Source organism: Belonocnema kinseyi, chromosome 9, assembly GCF_010883055.1.
Source record: "Belonocnema kinseyi isolate 2016_QV_RU_SX_M_011 chromosome 9, B_treatae_v1, whole genome shotgun sequence".
Taxonomy (NCBI): domain Eukaryota; kingdom Metazoa; phylum Arthropoda; class Insecta; order Hymenoptera; family Cynipidae; genus Belonocnema; species Belonocnema kinseyi.
Window position 1 is genome coordinate 3,641,736 of NC_046665.1, and position 18,406 is coordinate 3,660,141.

At 34.6% G+C, this 18,406-nt stretch overlaps 1 protein-coding gene across 1 annotated transcript in view; it reads right to left on the reverse strand.

The window, feature by feature from the left end:
- Nucleotides 1-2,125: 2,125 nt before the first annotated feature.
- Nucleotides 2,126-18,406, reverse strand: part of LOC117180928 — an 18,516-nt gene continuing 2,235 nt past the window's right edge. The window contains exon 4 of the mRNA XM_033373567.1: nt 2,126-2,271. The gene's annotated coding sequence lies outside the window, so the exon portion shown is untranslated. The remainder of the gene's footprint in view (nt 2,272-18,406) is intronic.

Consider the following 18,406-nt stretch of genomic DNA (forward strand, 5'->3'; position numbering starts at 1 on the left):
ATCGTTCTGTATTAGGATTTGTTTAGCGTTTCGTAATTCCTTTTATAAGTTATTTTTATCTGTTATAAAGACAGCTCTGTATGCAAGGGAGTTGATGACCGATTGTTTTTGATATGGGTGATGGTGGGAAGAAGTATGTAGGTATCTGTTTGTATGCGTGGGTTTTCTGTAAACTTCATGTCCTAATATGTTATCAGATTTTTTGTAAACTAATACCTCCAAGAAAGGCAATTTTCCCTTTTGTTCTATTTCTATGGTGAACTAGATATGAGGATGTAATTGATTGATAAAATCGAAAAACTTATTTAGTTCATCTCGCCCATGTCGCCAGATGACAAATGTGTCATCAACGTAACAGAACCAGAATTCAGGTTTAAGTTTGGTTTGGTTACAGATTTTAGTTTCTAGATGTTCCATAAAGATATTGGCTATTACAGGTGATATTGAGGATCCCATCGTTACCTCTGAGGCACGCTTCCTCGCTGCAAAACTATATCCTTTTACACAAAACTCCATCACTCACATCCAAAACTCATTTGACTTTATTAAAAAGATACAACAGATTCAAAATCAACCCCAAGACATCATAGTGAGTTTCGACATAGTATCTCTTTTTTCGAAAGTCCCAGATTTTAAAGTTTAAAAAAAGACTTGATTGGCGAATCAAGTACAACCAGTCCCCACGGTGGGGCGCTCTGGCCAACCACAGGCATCGCAGAAAGTATACCTAAGAACAACATGACCTGATGCCTCCATTTCAGGTCAGCCCGGAAGATGTGAACTACAATGTTCACGAAACGTCGGCAAACAATTCGTAGTTTTTTACACGAGTGAAACCTGAAATATTTTTTTTTATCAAAATGAATCATCGCGAAAGCATTAAATCTATTATTAAGAGGAATTTTGTCGGCACCTGACTGTAGTCTCTCCGCCTCTCACGCTCATCGTAAAGAAAAGGTGAAAATAAGATTCGGCTCATTTTAGAATCTAATCTACCAAGATTGCTACCAGGTGTCTGTGTGGTTGCACCAGGTATCGATGGTATAATCGGTGAATCATTATTACTGTTGTTATGTGAAGATGTGTTATTTACCGTTTGCATTTGTTGATTGATTCTATCTACTTGTTTGCTTGGTATAAGCACCATTTTTCTTGTATGCTCCATGTTATTGGGGAAAGTTCGAGGAGGGTGCTTTAAACAAATTGGGAAGCACACCACCAATGATTGGTCCAAGTAGAAGAGGAAGGAATCCACCCTTTTGAACAATAAATCTTTTCTTGCTCTTCCAGGTACCTCGAGATTCACATACCTTTATATCCTTCACTGGTATGTAAACGTACTTGTGAGGATCGTCCGGAAATATATTTGTGCGATATCGACTGTTGTCAGGAGTTCATTGTCTCGAGTCTAGAAGTAAATAACCGTGTGGTTGAGGAGTGGCATCGTGGTATGCTTCATGTATAAACCCTTGATCTTCAGGACATACCTGGATCGCAAGATGTTGAATTTGAGCCCGATCTCGAGGATTTTTAAACGTTACAATATAGTTTGCATTTAAAGAAACATATCTTTGTCCATGTCCTTGATGGAAAAGATTTTGAGAAAGGAAAATCATGCCTTGGATCATTGAAATATTCAGAAGACTGTGGTATTCCTTCACAAAACTCTATCTCCTTTCCATATTTCTTGTAGTCCGTTTCCCAATCGGAATAGTAAAAAATTATGCGATACATTTTTGAAGCGCACATCCCATTTAGATTTCGAAAAAACTTTTTCGAAGAAAGTTTGACCACAACTTGTCGGATTACATATTAGTGACGTGAAGGGATGCATCCAGCATGTGTCCCTATTAGATAATGATGGATTTTAAGATAAACAATGTAATGTATATACAACAATGAATATGTACTCCGCTACAAAGAATCTTGTTTCGATCTTAATTTTCTAAAAAAACTTACTAGTATCTTGCTCACCCATATTTTGATTATATTATTTCTCGTGATGTCAGGGATTTAAGCTGATACCCCTGTCACAACATAGAAAGGATGGTGGTTTCGATATTCGAATTACTTTATTAATTACAAGAACGTAGGATTTCCAGAAGTAAAATTTTGTGAACCGACGCAAATATAATTGTCATATTCTTCACTCTCTATGATTTTTTATTGGTGTAATGTCAATTGCTGTTTGACTGCCGCAGAACATTGAATCATCTAATACATTCTGGTCACAATACACCACCGGTCCACCGAATGATTGAAAGATCATTTCTGAAAGCACAAAAGTAAATGTTCTCGTTATTAGCATACAGAAATTGACGTAACACAAATAAAATGAAAAAGGAAACCTACATATTTCTCATCTAAATCTGAGAAGCTTTTCAATCAAAAGCGTAGAAATGAGAGAGATCATTCATTGTTAGCCCTTTTTAAGCACAGTAAATAAATTTTAAAAAAGGAAAATATGTTTTTAATTATTTATTTTTCTATATAACCAAAGGGTCGAGAATCATAAATTCTAATTAGCCTTCTTTTTGTGCAAACAGGTTTACAGATTTGTGTTCATCTTTGGTAACTACTTGGTGATATTCAGTTCTTCGAATAGCTCTATAATTTAAATTAATTGGGGCCGTCTTATTAATGACATGATCACAAATAGATTAGAAGTTTATGGCTTGAGATTTTTTATAATTTAAGTTGATTCCTTTTACTTTGCAGGCATGGTGCTCCTTTCCATCAGGTGATCGTACTTTAAAGGCGTAAAATTTAGGCCCACCTGAGACGCGGCTATAACAACATTAGTAATAGGGGAGGGGGCTACAGCCTCATCTTTGTACATCCAAGATGCATAAATGTTCTCCTGGTCTACTGGCAAAGATATTAGTGAGAATTTGATCTGGACTTTCAATAATATACGTCGAAGCTTTTTGGGTCTCAAATATTTCGGTTTTTGGCATATTTTTGAAGTTGTGCGAATTTTCCCCCGAAAGCATTTAAACAGAGATTAGCTAATGAGCGTAGACCAGGATTTTTTTTGTTTTCAGGATCAAGCTGAATTCCTTCTAAATCGAAAACTTGTTTTCTATATGCTTTTTTATGCTCATATGTTATATAGTCAGCTGGGTACCCACTGGCCTCTAAAAAACCTATCCATATATTCTACAAAAAACCCGCCAATTTTTTAGGTCCGGTCATACAGAGTTGTCTCATATTACCAAATTTCAAAAATTGACGTGATTTTGTATCCATTTTCGACAGCCACTTTGAGCTCATTAGAAATCATCGTACCCCCTATTTCTTTCTCCCTAGTACTATTTGCATGGGTACATTCTTCCTGTAACTGTAATTTGCAGCAGGTTCTGCACAGAGGGAATATCAGTTTTCCATGCATGCATACAGGAAGAACAGGCAGGTAACTATTTAGGCGCCCTGGTGGACCGAAAAAACCAAATCGAGCCTCTACAAAGTATCCATGAAGACCCCATTGGGTCCCCATTCGGTTCCTTTTTGAAAAACTAAAAAAAAAAACCAAAAAATCAACTTTTAAATGGTTGAAATTCGGATTCTTTGTTAAAATTTGCATTAGAAACTCACTGAATAATCGCTATACTTTTTCTTGCAGCGTTAAAAACTTCAAAAAATAAAATAACTTATTTACATGGGCCGAAGGTGCCTTCAAGTGCATCTTCTTTTAGTAGCAGTTAATAAACGTTCCGTCGGTAACTTTAGGAATTCTGTCTGGATGACAGCGCCACGCAATGGAAACCTCAGAGAGCAACGCTGCGATGCACGTGAGATAGAATTTCATTTTTAAACTTCGCGCTCAACATACTACTTGCGCTATTTTGGATGCGCTAGAAGTCACCCTCAGCAGAAGTTAATGACATTTTTTAAAATTTTTAACGCTGCAAAAAAAAGTATTGCGATTACTCCGTGAGTTTCTAATATAAAATTTAACGTATACTCCGAATTTCAACAGTTTATAAGGTACTTTGCAGAAGCTCCTTTCAGTTCCTTCAGTCCAGATAAGATATTTTCATATTATCTCTTGTCTGATAATAGGAAAATGTATTTCCTGTTTTACTCCCTAAGAAAGCATCACGAGGATTAAGAGCCCCGTGCATTGAAAAAGGATGGTCTTTCAAAAAATCTTTCATTTCAGGGTCTCTTGGATTTTAATCTATCAAAGTCACACTCCCACATCTCAACTACTTCATATCCTTTTTCTCGAAGCCGTTCAGTTTGGGCACGTGCTCGCTCAAAACGGTCACTCATGCTTTCAGAGTTTTTACCAACACCTATTCGTTTATGACGATTAGATTGATTGCAACGAAGGCAACCGTGCCAGTAGCAACCGTGGAACTGATACACGATTTTTTTATTTCTGATTTCATTCTTATAATAGCCATCAACCAGCACTCCTCTGGGTAAACGAAATTCTAAAGCACGGCCAGCATGAATTATTTTAAATTCTAATTCACGCTCTATAGACAAAAGCCATTCGATAGCCTTTTTGGATTGTTTATTGGCTAATCTGTAGCCCCCACTTGGTATCACCCCTATTTCGTCACACTTTAGGTCATCTTTTCTAAAACCTACAGAGCAAGCTGAAGCAATAGTTACACTTTCTACAAAAGGATCAACATTAGTTACCTTAATAAACAATGCTCGAAAAGCTAGACAAGCAGTACGCAGAATATCAACATCGTTTATGCAGTAATTTATAATTTCATTTTTAAAATTAAAAACGTAATTTTTCTTGTTTAATTCTTCATACCACTTGTAATATTATCTTCTTCCCTCCAAGGACATTGAATCAGGGAAGTAAAAATGTTCAGCAGGCAATTTACCGATATATGTCTCATTTTGTGGCGTGTTGAACAAATGCGGAAAAGTACCTTTCTTTGCCTCATCTAAACCAAAGGCAGCTGGTAAAGCACTTAATGGCATATGTAGATAATTTAGGCTGTCGATGAATCGTGTTTTTTTTACTTTAAGTAAAATGACGCTAGTATCGTTTAAAATAAGTTCCAGTGGCTCATTAGTTCCTCTATTCTTAATAAGTTCTCTAAGGATGAACTGTGCATCAAAACCTTTCGCATTATGTGCACACAGTCTAATCAAAATGCTTCAAATCGCGAATAGCAAACTCGGTGAACTGAACAATAGGATTCTTATTAAAAATATACTGGCGCACACCACACCATTGACATGTAACATTAGGATCCGGATCCGTCTTGCTATCTTCACATTTCTGCTGTGCTACGCAGAGATTAGGTTTGTGAATATTTGTAGACTCATCTCCTTCGACTTTGTTACACGGCTGTGTTTCAAAATAGTAGAAGATGTAAGCCACTTTTTCAGCTTTTAGCTGTGCTCCTTTATTATTTTTAATTAATAGGCGTGTCATAAGCCAAAAATGGTTAATCAAACAAAGTGTCTTGCAGGTTACACAGGGTGCACCACCTAAATGTGGTCAATGGAAACATTGAATAACTTGTACAATTCTCAATAGATTTAAAAAAAAAACAATTTATTTTTATCAAATTTGAAGGTTTACAATTTTTCCATTTAGTTTCCAAAAACAACGTCGATCAAATGACCACCTTATTGCAGATATAAAATTCAGCTCTTTTTTTGCATTTTCCATGACATTTTCCAATATCTCGGGCGATATCTCGAATATTGTCCTTAAGCTCGTCTAAAGTCTTCGGTTTGTTGGCATACACTTTGCTTTTCAAAAATCCTCACAAGAAAAAGTTCGGTGCCGTTAAATCGAGCAATCTCAGAACAACCGCGATACTTTTGACGATACGCAAGCTGTGTTGCAACAACTGAACGATTACATTTGATGAACATTGTCACTATTTTCGCGCGTTTTGTGGGCGTAAACCGATTAATGGTTAAAATTTTAATACAATAACCTTTCCAAAACGTGTTAGACGACGCCAATCGGCTGAAATCTGTCAAAGTTATTCAATATTTCCATCGACCACATTGAGATGGCGCACCCTGTACAATAAGAGATACCACACTTATGCACCTCCCCTTTCTTGGTCTTAATAGAGTTGAGTAACTTTGAATAACCATTGCAGATTTGCAATACGGAACAAATACTCTTATCGGTTGAGTGTGAATTAGGAAGTAGGTGCTTCCTGAAACACTCGGCTCCATAAAAGTACCGTCGACAGTCTCCACATTTAATATTATTTTCTTTATTAACATTAGCATTGCCCTTACAAGGCGGTGTGATGTAACAAGCGGAACATTGCATTATGCACCTGTGATTTGTTTTCCTGAAGTATTCTTTATTAGGTATGCAAAACTCCTTTGCTGCCCAAGCCACAATTAAATTTAAAATAGCGCTGTAATGTAAAATTGTATGACCCTCATAGATTAAATAAATATTTTGTTTAATATCACCGCCTGTATTTATTATTTTGGAAGCACCCTCATAAATAGCCCTATCTCTCCCTTTCCCAAAATCTTTAAAGTTAAAAACCGTTAATGCTATTTGAGCTTCTACCAGGTATTTTTGAAAAGCAACCAGCTCACGTAAACCGCAGCCAACTTCGAGTATAGGACACTTTTCCGAATGTTCAAAGTATCGAAAAACAGTACTGCGAAAATCGAGGTACCGATAGTTAAAATATCGAAAGCGAAAAATACGAAAATTCAAATAGTCCAAAAGCAATTTTCGGAATTTTAAAATTATAGAAATCCGTAATACCGAAGAGTCATTATACCGAAAATTGAAAAAACTGACAATTCATGTTACCGAAAGGTTAAAATTCCGCAATCCATTTTTGCGAAAGTTCAAAATCCCGAAAACTGTTTTAACGAAGATTCAAAATCCCGAAAATTTGAAAACAGCTTACGTTAGTACAAGCGCCTGTATTTTTAATAAACAAAACTTGAAAACATTTAATAAGGTAAGTAATAAGCTTTAAACGATGATTAATTAACTTGTGCACATCTTACACTTATTCTAAAAAAATGAGCTGTGGCATTAACGAAGCAGTGCATCATGTACGTATATGGTGCTGGTGGTACCAATGATATGGCAATGGCACTTGCATTCAATTGATGCCCTTTCTGTTTTTGCTCCCTCAATTGAAGTAACAGCTATTTCACAATTGTCTTCGTGTATTAAGAAACTACGAAAAACTACGCCGAAAGGAAATTTGGGTTGAAACTACTAGTGCTACTGTTTGTTTTTAACTAGTTATTTCGGTAATTCATGTAACGTGCGTAGGACTCAAAATTGTATACATTTTGAGGTTAAAGCATTGCGCAAAATGAGCATTTTGCGCCCTTTATCACTATTTTTCGCACTGTAGTGTTGAAAAATACTGTATGCAACACGGGCAGAATGGATTATTGAAGGTCGTCTGAGCTACGCTCCCACTCGCCGCGAATGGGTCATTTTTTGCGTATATGCTGTATAAAGTACTATTTTCACATGTTGAGGAAATCACTTTCTCGCTCAAGTATCAAAGTAGTATCTATTAATAGAAGTGCAAAAAGTATATTATGACACGAGGTACGAATAACTCAATTTGTGATACATTTTAAGGGTATGACAGTGCATAAAATGACAATTTGAGGCTGTAAATTAATTATTTAGTTGACTTTATAAATTATTTTATAACATGACGTGTGCTAAGCACGAGTTTTGCGCGCGTAGGTATATTGGTCGCAGCATGCGCAAAGTCGTTTACACGCACAAAATGTAAAAAAGTACTCTCTTTGATAAAGGGTAGGTACGTTTTATACAAAATTCATACTAAAATAACATTAATGCTTTATTTGAAATGTTGTGCTGCCGTGCTACTTAATGACAAAGAAATGAATAATTGTTTATATGGCAAATAAACACGTTACTTGATAATAAAACTTTTAGTTTATAGTGCAAAAAAGTTTTATTACAAAAGTGTATTAAATATTTTTTATTCGTAATTTAAGTTTGGCAAGATCTTAATGAAGAGCTATGAGACTTACGATATAACAAACACACACAAACACACATATAATGAAACTTATGTTTTGTATTTGTGTATGCATAAAATATATAATAGATAATAGAAGTCACTATTTGAAAGTAGTCATTTAAAATAGTCACTGCCCGATTGCAGTATCGTTCACTTTTTTAATAGCGCAATCTAGGAACCTGAAGCTTGGATGCGCGAGTCACCACTTTCTTATAATTTAAACATGCGAAGGAGCATCTTATACACGATTTCGGTCAAATTCGGGAACCTTCATCCTTGGTGTTTGATTTATGAATAAGCATCTTCACGATAGAGCCCATCTATTTTTCTATACGTATGTGAAAGTTTATTATTTAATAAATGCATTTTTTTTGTTGACAATTAACTTTCACATTAGTATGAACCGATCTTTTTCTTGGTCAAAACATCGCGTTCAAGGATAAAAAGCTTCAAAGTCTATACCGTATGTATCACGGCCCCTTAAAAAATAAGAAAAATAACTAAAAAAGGCTATTATTTATTTTTTAGTTTTTACGTAGGTATTTGAGTATTAAAGTATGAAATCACGAAGAAAGAAAATTGAAATTACAGATTTTCATTCAAACTGCTTTATGATTGTATTAGTATTTTGATCAATAACATCTATTTAAATACAAATCTTTCAGATTATTAAAATAATATTTTGCGTTTTGTCTCTTACTTGATTTTTTTAGTGCAATTATCGTAACGATTAAAGGTACACGTATTTGAATAAGGCAGAGCGTGCGCTAATTTAATATTCAGATTCATATTTTACGTTATAACTTCTTATTAAATGACTACTTATGAGTCGGACTTTGTATAACTCACTGCGGGTAATCCGAAGTCCCTGTAAGATAACCGCAAAGGATATTTGACGAAATGCTGCACCAGATGATTGCCCAAATGCGTAGCAGTTCGAAAATCTCGTAGCTCTCAGGTGGAGCTTATTCGTGGAATTACGCGCTCATAGTTACTAACTTGGTTGTCTTGTAAGTGTAAATAATTTAGTAAACACTACTAGGGGGTGTGTCAAATATGGTTTAAATACACATTACACATTAGCAAAATCCGTTTATTTTTATTTACATGCTATAATAATTGAATTATGTATATAATTCAATTTGAAATGAACAATATAATGGTATCGATATTCACAACTTTTATAATTCTAATCTGAAAATAAATCTGAAATGAGCAAAATATTTTATAAAAATTAGCATACATTTACAACATTAGAAACTTATATAAAAATATCATCTAGTACATTTAATGCACGTAATTAAAATCAAGATAATATGCAATAGCATTTAGTTGCCCACGAATTTGCACTTAAGTATTAAGGTTACTCAAACTATATTTTAATTCATAAAACTTCAAAAAAATTTCTATCGAATTACAGATAAAATACAAAAATAAACCAAGAAACTTTCCAAGATGTAGTATCCTTAAAAATTTTTGAATAGTCACGTAACCTAAAATAAACTGAAAACAAATTGTTTTTATCAATCGGACTACAAAATTATATCTCTTATATAACTTGTTATTACCTATCTTTTTAAGTAAAATGTAGACAGCTACGTTACGCAATAGTCAAGAAATATCCTATCTTAAACAAGTGAGCCCAGGAAGTTTGAAGCCGGATTAGTCAAGCCATCAGAAGTAACGTAAAATAAAAAATTATTGCCAGATTTTGAGGTTATATTTAGTTTATATTTATTGGAAAAGTATATTCTGGTTTCTGGGTCAAAATCTTGTCGGCCTGTGTATTTATTAACATTTCCCGAAATGATAGGTACATATAATCTTCCGTCTCAATTGTAGAGCTCCATGACTGCTAGATGTCAGAAATATTTCTAAATCTTCACATCAAACATACACCTTCGAACTTCTTGGCAGCACAAAAATGTCCATTCTTTTCACAGTCTAACTCATAGGCTTTGACCTACTCACCAGAATCAACCATTCGTTGTTGTGCAGAATGATGAGAAGGATTTTAATTATTTAAAAAGTTTTCTCTGTGTAAAAGCATGTTGGTTTTTATATTTAAATTTAAAAAAATGTAATGATAGAATCAGAACGACCAGGCGATTTCATATAGGAAAACATCTCAAATTTACATGTTATTATCGTTCTTGTATTCTAGTAAAATATCCAAACGACTACGGAATGGTTCATCGAGAATAAATAGGTTAATATGGTAAAGATCGTAAGCATGGCACACAAATTTTTATAACACTTTGTGGAAAACTATTGTTTGAATATATCTAATAGAAGCAAGAACCAATTTCAATAGTGTTGTAAAATATTTTAAGTTAATTTTTCGCTTATGGGACATAAAATTTTCGTTTGAAAAAAACTGCTTATTGTAAATGTATGTTAAGTAATTACCAATCACCTGTGAAATTTATAGAAAATTATTTCGTTGCATTATCTTGAGTTTTTTGACTCTGAAAAATAAATGTAGGCTAATTAATTTATGAATGATTATTTACTAAAACCACTAAATTATATAAAAATGATTTTACCTCTTCTTCTCTTAAACGCTTTATCTTCTTTCTCTGTCTTTTGTTTGGAACTTTACGTTTTTTGCTGACTTGAACTGAATTGCAACGTTTATTTTTCATTATTTTGAGTCGTAATATAGCAGTAGATATTTACTTATTAGTCTTTTAAATATATATATACAAACCATTTTGTTCTATTATACTGACATGCGTTGTTGATGCGTCTGTTCCATCAACAGAATTTTTTTCTAGACTGCTCGCATTGATGTTGCTGACATTGAAATTATTTTCCGAATTGCTTCTATTAACGTTGTTGTGACTCACTGCAAAATTTAAGATATTTGTAACGATTGTTATACAATATTGGAAATAATAATGTCACTGGCAATATCTCTGGTTACATCATCAATGACATTGGCGGGGATCAGATAAAAAGTGTAGCATATAGTACATAAGAAGTTGCAAACGAGAGTATCTGGTGAGTGTTACAGTGCCCAGGGTAGCCGATAGCAAAGATTACAGAGTGTCCATCGTTGTTTCTCGTATTTACCAGATCTAGCGAGTGCATTCAGGTTGCCATTTGATTGCAGAGAACGCCGGCTACAAGATGCGCACCATAGTTTTGTTAGCGTATGTGTTTACTACATATCTCGTTTTCCTCCGTGGATGGTCACTTTGAACATGTGTTTCGTAGTTGGTGCAATTTTCTGTAAAATGTAAGGAAATCTCCAAAGCTGTCCAGTTTTACGTCGTAGGAGGGTATCTTGGCTCGCATGGTGCTCATTCGATACGTAGTTCACCAGAGACGTAGTTACCACGTAAACTAGAAAAACTATGCTGCTCACTACGTTGACGGTATTCTGTAAACACACTGGCCACCAAATTGCAATCACTGAATGCGTCGTGATCTATTCAAAAGGAGAAACTACAGTACATACTCCGTAGACTCCGTCATCCACCATCCTGGTCACTGAAGCACTAATCAGGTTTACTGATTTCCAACTTATTACGCATTGTAAGCGACATTTTTGTTATGCAATCATCGATGTACCAGTGATATAATTATTTTCAGTATGATGAATATTATATAAAATATCGATTTTACTTACAGTTTTGTTCTTCCTCTTCACGTAATGCGCGATGTACCATTTATGAAGAATCAACTAAGAAAATTATTTTATGTCAATTTTACAATAGCATTCTATAATATTACTTGATAACATTGCGTGTCACTTGTTCAAAGGCAACAAAACTATGATAAAAGACTGATTATCTGACTGATTTGATTAAAACTGAAAATTATATTTGTGATATCGTATACAATTGTTGCACTTCATTATATAACTTTGTTTTTCTCTTTTTCATTTTGAAATTTATATAGCGACGCAATAAAATATTTAAACACGCAGTACTACAATAGCCTAAAGGGCTTTAAACTTAACCAAATCAACACGTATATTTTATATTATTTTATATACTAATAAAATTGGTGAGATATTGTACCGGAATAAATAAAAATAAATCAATAAACATTGCGATATTTGTATTATAATTTGTAAGAGTATCAAAAATATAAACATTTCTTACTTATGTCATCATCGTCATTTATATCTCGTATAACTCTTTCAATATTTATATTGCTTTCTCTAACGAACAGTCCATTGTTTACTGCAAATAGCTCTAGTTCATCATCAGAAATTTGAGTATCTACAAAATAAGAAATATTGTTAAAACACCATAAAAAACATACCTTAAAACAGAAAAAAGCCAAAAGTGGAACATAAGTATGGAGAAACTTATACTAATTAAAACGCAGGCCTAAAAAATCTAACAATAAGATTGAATTGACTTGATATCGGCTAGCTCGAGGTTCTTTTGGAACTACTTTAGGCCTGTAAGAGACTTGTAGTTAACTATTATTGTGGTTATAATTATCAAAATTCAGCCTCGACAGAGGCTATTTCCAGACGTAGTCGAGGCGAATAAAATACTCAAAAAGGAGCTGTTGTCGAAGAGGAAATTGATGGTTTCAATCGAGAAGGTGTTTAACCAAAAAATCAAACAGCAGAGCAACGAGTGCAAAAATTAACGCTGCCAAATAAGTTCGCAGACCATGTAAGCGGACCCAGAAGTCGGTCGAAACCGTATATGAGGTGCTCCTTCGCGCGTTTGAAGTAAGAACGTGTGAGCTCACACAGTGCGCCGAGAGCGACAAACGAGGGCGCTAAATGAAGGTGCCAAGTAAGCCAAATTAGCGTTCGCATTCAGGTTAAATTGAGCTTCGTCCATCCCTGATCCGAGCTGGCAAGATTGAAAAAGTGATACCGTTATTGTCATCGGACAGTAGCTAATTTAAATGACTACTTGAAAAACGGATCAGTTGAAAATACCCGGTCACGATAGCTTAAAAGTATAAGTACTCGTACCTTCTTGCTTAAAACGAGCGAACTCATGCGATTTTAGTTCATATAGAAACTCGAAAGTATAAAATACTCAAGCAAAAGTCGCGAGCTTCAAGTGAATGAGATAACTAGTGGAGACATTTCAGGCCGTTTTCGGGCTGTATTCGGAGTCAGTTAGCTAGCTTTATTAATTATTCCAAAAATTTTTCGCTAGTGTTTCTAAATAACCCAGTTTAAAGTTGCTTATTTTTGTTGAAAAAAGTAATTTTTTTCGCTTTTTCTCGGACGCAAACTAACATTCGGGGAAGAAATTTATTTTTTTACAAGTTCCGAGTCGTATTATATGTAATAAAAATGTATAGAATAGAATATATGGAATGTAGTTACCCGATCAAAATGGGCATTACATCCAGACCGTCTTGCATTCGGAAATACGATTTCCTCGCTTTTACGAATGCTCCATTGAAAGTCACTCATAATTATTTTTATGCTGGCAGTAGGGATGAGACTTTCAAAGAAATTTAACACAGCAGTGTAAGCGGCCGTTGTTTTAGATGACATTAATACTGTAGCAAACACAACTGCCTGTAACGTTAAACACATTAAGAAGTAGAAATACATAAAAAGTTTCTTAAAAGGAACTGAAATTTATTAACTTACATGACCAGAAACAACACCTATTATATTAAATACCTGGTACGCCTTCTGTACCCTTGGTGTTATTTTGAATGTGCCATCAAATAGAAGAAGTGATAGGGTTTTTCCATATTTTTGTACAAATTATTTGTTATAAAACATTACATGGATATTTCCCTCGTCGTCTTCTATTCTCATAAATCACGTTATCTTCTTGATTTTCAGAAATCAAAATATTTTTGTGTTTATTCGCATCCAGGTCGTTAGCGAACACATGCATCGAAGGAGGGTTAGTTGGATACACCTCTCGCCTCCATCTACGCATGGTTGATCTGATGCCTTTAAATGTCACGAGCTCAGCAGCATTCCCGATAGCTGAAATGGAATATTATAATAATATTTAAAAATCTGCCCGCTTCGCGGACACACTATCGTCACGCGCGGCTCGCTTCGCTCGCAAGTTTGAGCGCGCCTAAGGCGCGCGACGATTGAATCTCGCGCTTCGCGCTCGGATATTCATTCTTTGCATTTCGAATGCTTGAAAAAAACTTTATCAAAAAGATCTCTTTTAGATGACAGTATTTATATGCGTCTTCATATTCTGAACTGTCTACTTAATTAAGTATAGTCAAAGATGAAGTTTCTCAAAGCTCTGTAGGCTTTGACGTACACATTCTCACCGTGACACTCGCGCTGCGCGCTCGATTTCCGACAGACATTTGTAAACAGGTTTTGTTGGATTTTTTTCTCGTAACTTTCGTCGTTTCTCCACACATTTTTTTTATGTTACTTTTTTCAACGTTATTTTTCACGAATAAAACAAAAAGTACGCGTCCTATCAAGAAGTGATTCTTAACGAAAATATAGATTTTTTTTGGGATAACCATTTTTGTAAATTCATCTTTTTTTGTATCCTACATGGTTTGACCACAAAATGAAATTTTTTATTTTCCATTATTTTTTGTGCAATCAAAATTTGAATTTTCGATTTTTGAAGAAAATCCAAAAATTGGTTATGATAATCTTGTAGGGATTTCAAAAAGAAATGTTTTTCTTTTCTTGACTTTTTTTCATATCGTGCGTTTTTCGGCTTTAAATTTTGATTTTCAATGGATTAAAAAATTTTTGAAAACGCTACAGCTCTGAGAATTTTCTTTTTATCGAAAAAAGGCATTAGGATAAATTGTTTATTCTTTTCAATACTATAAATATCCGTACATAAAATTTTCAAATTCAGAAAAAAGTGGTATCAAAAATTTTCAAAATGCGCTCACTTTTTGAATTTTTATGAAAAATGGCTGGTTAACGAACTCGTCCTTTCTTTTAGGACCTAGAAAAAGTGTGCCAAAGATGGATTTGATTCGTTAATTTTTTCGAGAGTTATCGTGTTTACGGACGGACGGAACGGACGGATGGCCGGACGGACAGACAGACAATTCTAATACTTTCTCGATCATAAATGATGAGAATGTAAAAAACTGTATTATTTACATTCAATCAATTTAACTTTCAAATAATAGAGATCATTCAGGCATACATTATACAATCATTATCAAAATTTTTGTTGAACTTCCGTCCACTTGCTTGACATACCGATTTCATAAATTCCTTCATTTCCAACAACTTATCCTGATCTTCATCTCTAAAACAGTGATCGGAGTGTCGACGACAAAGTTCAATGGAATTGTGCTTCACTTTGTTTGCCGTTGCTCGGCAGTTATGCGTTGCACATTTTAAATATCTAAATAAGAAAAAAAACGTTGTTGAATGTCAAAATCAGGGTGCGAGCTATTCGTCCGATGTAGTCTCATCTCTTGAAATTTAGAACTTCTGTTAAGAGAGCAAGGGGGAAAGGGCTACTCAAAATTAGCCCAACACCTTGCGTCTCTTTAATGAGGTGAAAAATCCTCATCAGCTGTGGTAGTTAGCTCCGGGTGATCCTCGTATTGCTATTAGTAAGATTATGCAACCATGTGCTACAATCTGACAATGTTTACGGGGTGAAAAAGCAGCAACTGAGGCGACGTATGTGTTCCAAAAGGTAAGATCAAGGTTATGAGATGCTGGTATACAGTGTACTGTAGCCTCAATAACGCAGGACCATTTCGCTGGCCCCACCACCGATGCAAGTGTAACTTTTTTTCGGCCAATTATTTAGTGCAGAATTTGTTCAAATTTGTATAATAAAATCTTCAATTTGTACATCACTGGACGTATCTCATTTCTCAGAAAAACACTGGCGGGGCCAGCGACACGCTTCACTGGCCCCGCTATGGTGTTTTTTCACACAGGGGTTAGTTCTTTGGGGTTTAAATTGGTTGCACCAATTTGAAAAAATTAAGATGAAAATAAATGTCACATATAAAGTTTATTTTGGATAATATCCGAACTAGGAAAACGTTTCCCTGATGACACCATAGAGTTTGCTACAGAGGGGGTAGTTTTTAGGTGTTGAAGGTGGTTGCACAAATTTGAACAAATCAAGACGAAAACAATTCGCCCATATAAAGTTGATTTAAAATAATGCCGGGACCAGCGGTGTGTTTCCCTGGCACTGTCCTGGTGTTTGCTACACAGGGGGGCGGGGTGTTGTAGGGTTTGAAGTTTGTTACAGAAATTTGAAAAAATTGAGACGAAAATAATGCCCATATGAAGGTGATCTTGAATAATGTGGTGACCAGCGAAATATTTCGCTTGCCCCACCATGCTGTTTTCCACACAAGGGATAGTTTTTAGGGGTAGAAGTTTGTTGCACAAATTCTAACAAATTATAACGAAAATAATTCACCCATACCCATACATTATTTGCATTCACGACCTAAACAAATTTGATTTCGAAAATCCGAGTTTATAAGACAATCCTCGTTTCATTATAAGTTAAGATAACCTACGGGAGTATCCAGCCTATGCATTAGTGCAACTTAATCAACGTTCAACCTATCCCATAGTACTCCGATATAACACTTGATATTCCTCTTCAAGAAACTATTAAATAATTTGTTTTAAATCACTTACTTTACTCCGTTTTCTTTTTTATTTAGGTTGAACGTCCTTCCATGTAGCCGCCTTTCTAATTTTGGTGTGTTTTTCCCTCTTTTTTATCTTTACTTTCTTTTACGGTTTCTATCTCTTCTGATCGGAACCATTTAGTAGTATTTTTTTCACTGAACTTTTTCACTAAACTACACTATAAGTAATAGTAACTAAAAACATGCATAAGCAGCGGTCAAAAATACACAATGAATACTAAGAACGTAGCCTTTAAACAAATTTCTTTATGAGTTGACAGTTAACCATACACGAAGTTAGCATTTTCTATCAAAAACAATCGAGATGAACAATTTGACGTTGCTGCATAAAGTTTCAAATAGAAGATATTTTAAATGTTGACATATTTCGAAAGAGAGTGAGCCTTATTGATCCTTACTTTCTATAGTAAGAATTAATTTGAATTGATTATTGTTATTAATCATTTTATTTTATATTTTAAGCTTTAGGTATATACAGATTTTCATAAATAAACGCTAATACAATTGTCAAAAAGAAATTACAACATGAATTTTTTTTAAATTGACTTTTTTTCAACTTTTGATTATTTTTTATATAAAAATAAATCATGAAAGCATGCTATCGGTTTTTGATTTATTTTAATGAAAAATATTCAAGAAAAATATATTATGCCACTCTTACTTATAAATTGCAAGTTTGACACGATTTTTCGTTCTCGTGGCATTAAATACTGTTCGACACTTGTGTGCACGGTGATTATTTACCGAAATAAATATCTAAATAATAACTGAATAATTACCTTTTATACCCGTGTGTACTATTAAGGGTTCATTCGCCAAATGCATGATACGTTGGGGGGGGGGGGTCTACCGAAGTATCATGCTGTATGTTCAAACCAATGAAAAAGGTATCGCCGGGGGGGGGGGGTCAGAAGCTCCTGAAAAATGTATCGAGTATTTTTTAAATGGCCCTTAATGTACTAATGAGGATTGAAAATCAGGAAAATCATTTTTTTCCCCATGTAGAGTGGTTTTAATGTCCGTAGCACTAGTACTTTCAACCGAACTTGTTTCTCGGCGTAAGTTTTTGTAATTTCTAAATACACGAAGAGAATTGTGCAGCAGCTATTACCTCAATTGAACGCAAGTGCCATTGCCACATCACTGATACCACTAGCACCATATACTTACATGATGCACTGCTTCGTTCATGTCACAACGCATTTTTTTCGAATAAGTATAAGACGTGCAAAAGTTAAGTAATCATCGTTTAATGCTTATTACTTACCTTACTAAATGTTTTTAAGTTTTGTTTGATAAAAATACAGGCGCTTGTACTAGCGTAAGTTGTTTTTAAATTTTCGGCATTTTGAATCTTCGGTAAAACGGTTTTCGGGATTTTGAACTTTCGCAATAATGGTTTTCGGCATTTTAACCTTTCGGTAAAATAAATTTTCGGTTTTTTAAATCTTCGCTATAATGATTTTTCGGTATAATGGCTCTTCGGATTTACGGTTTTCTATAATTTAAAAATTCTGAAAATTGGTTTTCGGCTATTTAAGTTTCGTATTTTTCACTTTCAATATTTTAACTTTCGGGACCTTGATTTTCTCAATACTGCTTTTCGATACTTTGAACATTCGGAAAAGTGACCTACACTCGCCAATTTCTGGTAGTATTACACCAGCATCTCGCGTAAGCTTTTCACCTGCTTTAATCTGAGCTTCAATCTTGTCTCTATCACTTATACCAGGTGTATACATATGAAACCGGTATTGCCATTTAGCGGCCAGTAGGCACACTTGTAGGCACTGTCGGAACTTACCATTTGTGCTAATTGGCGT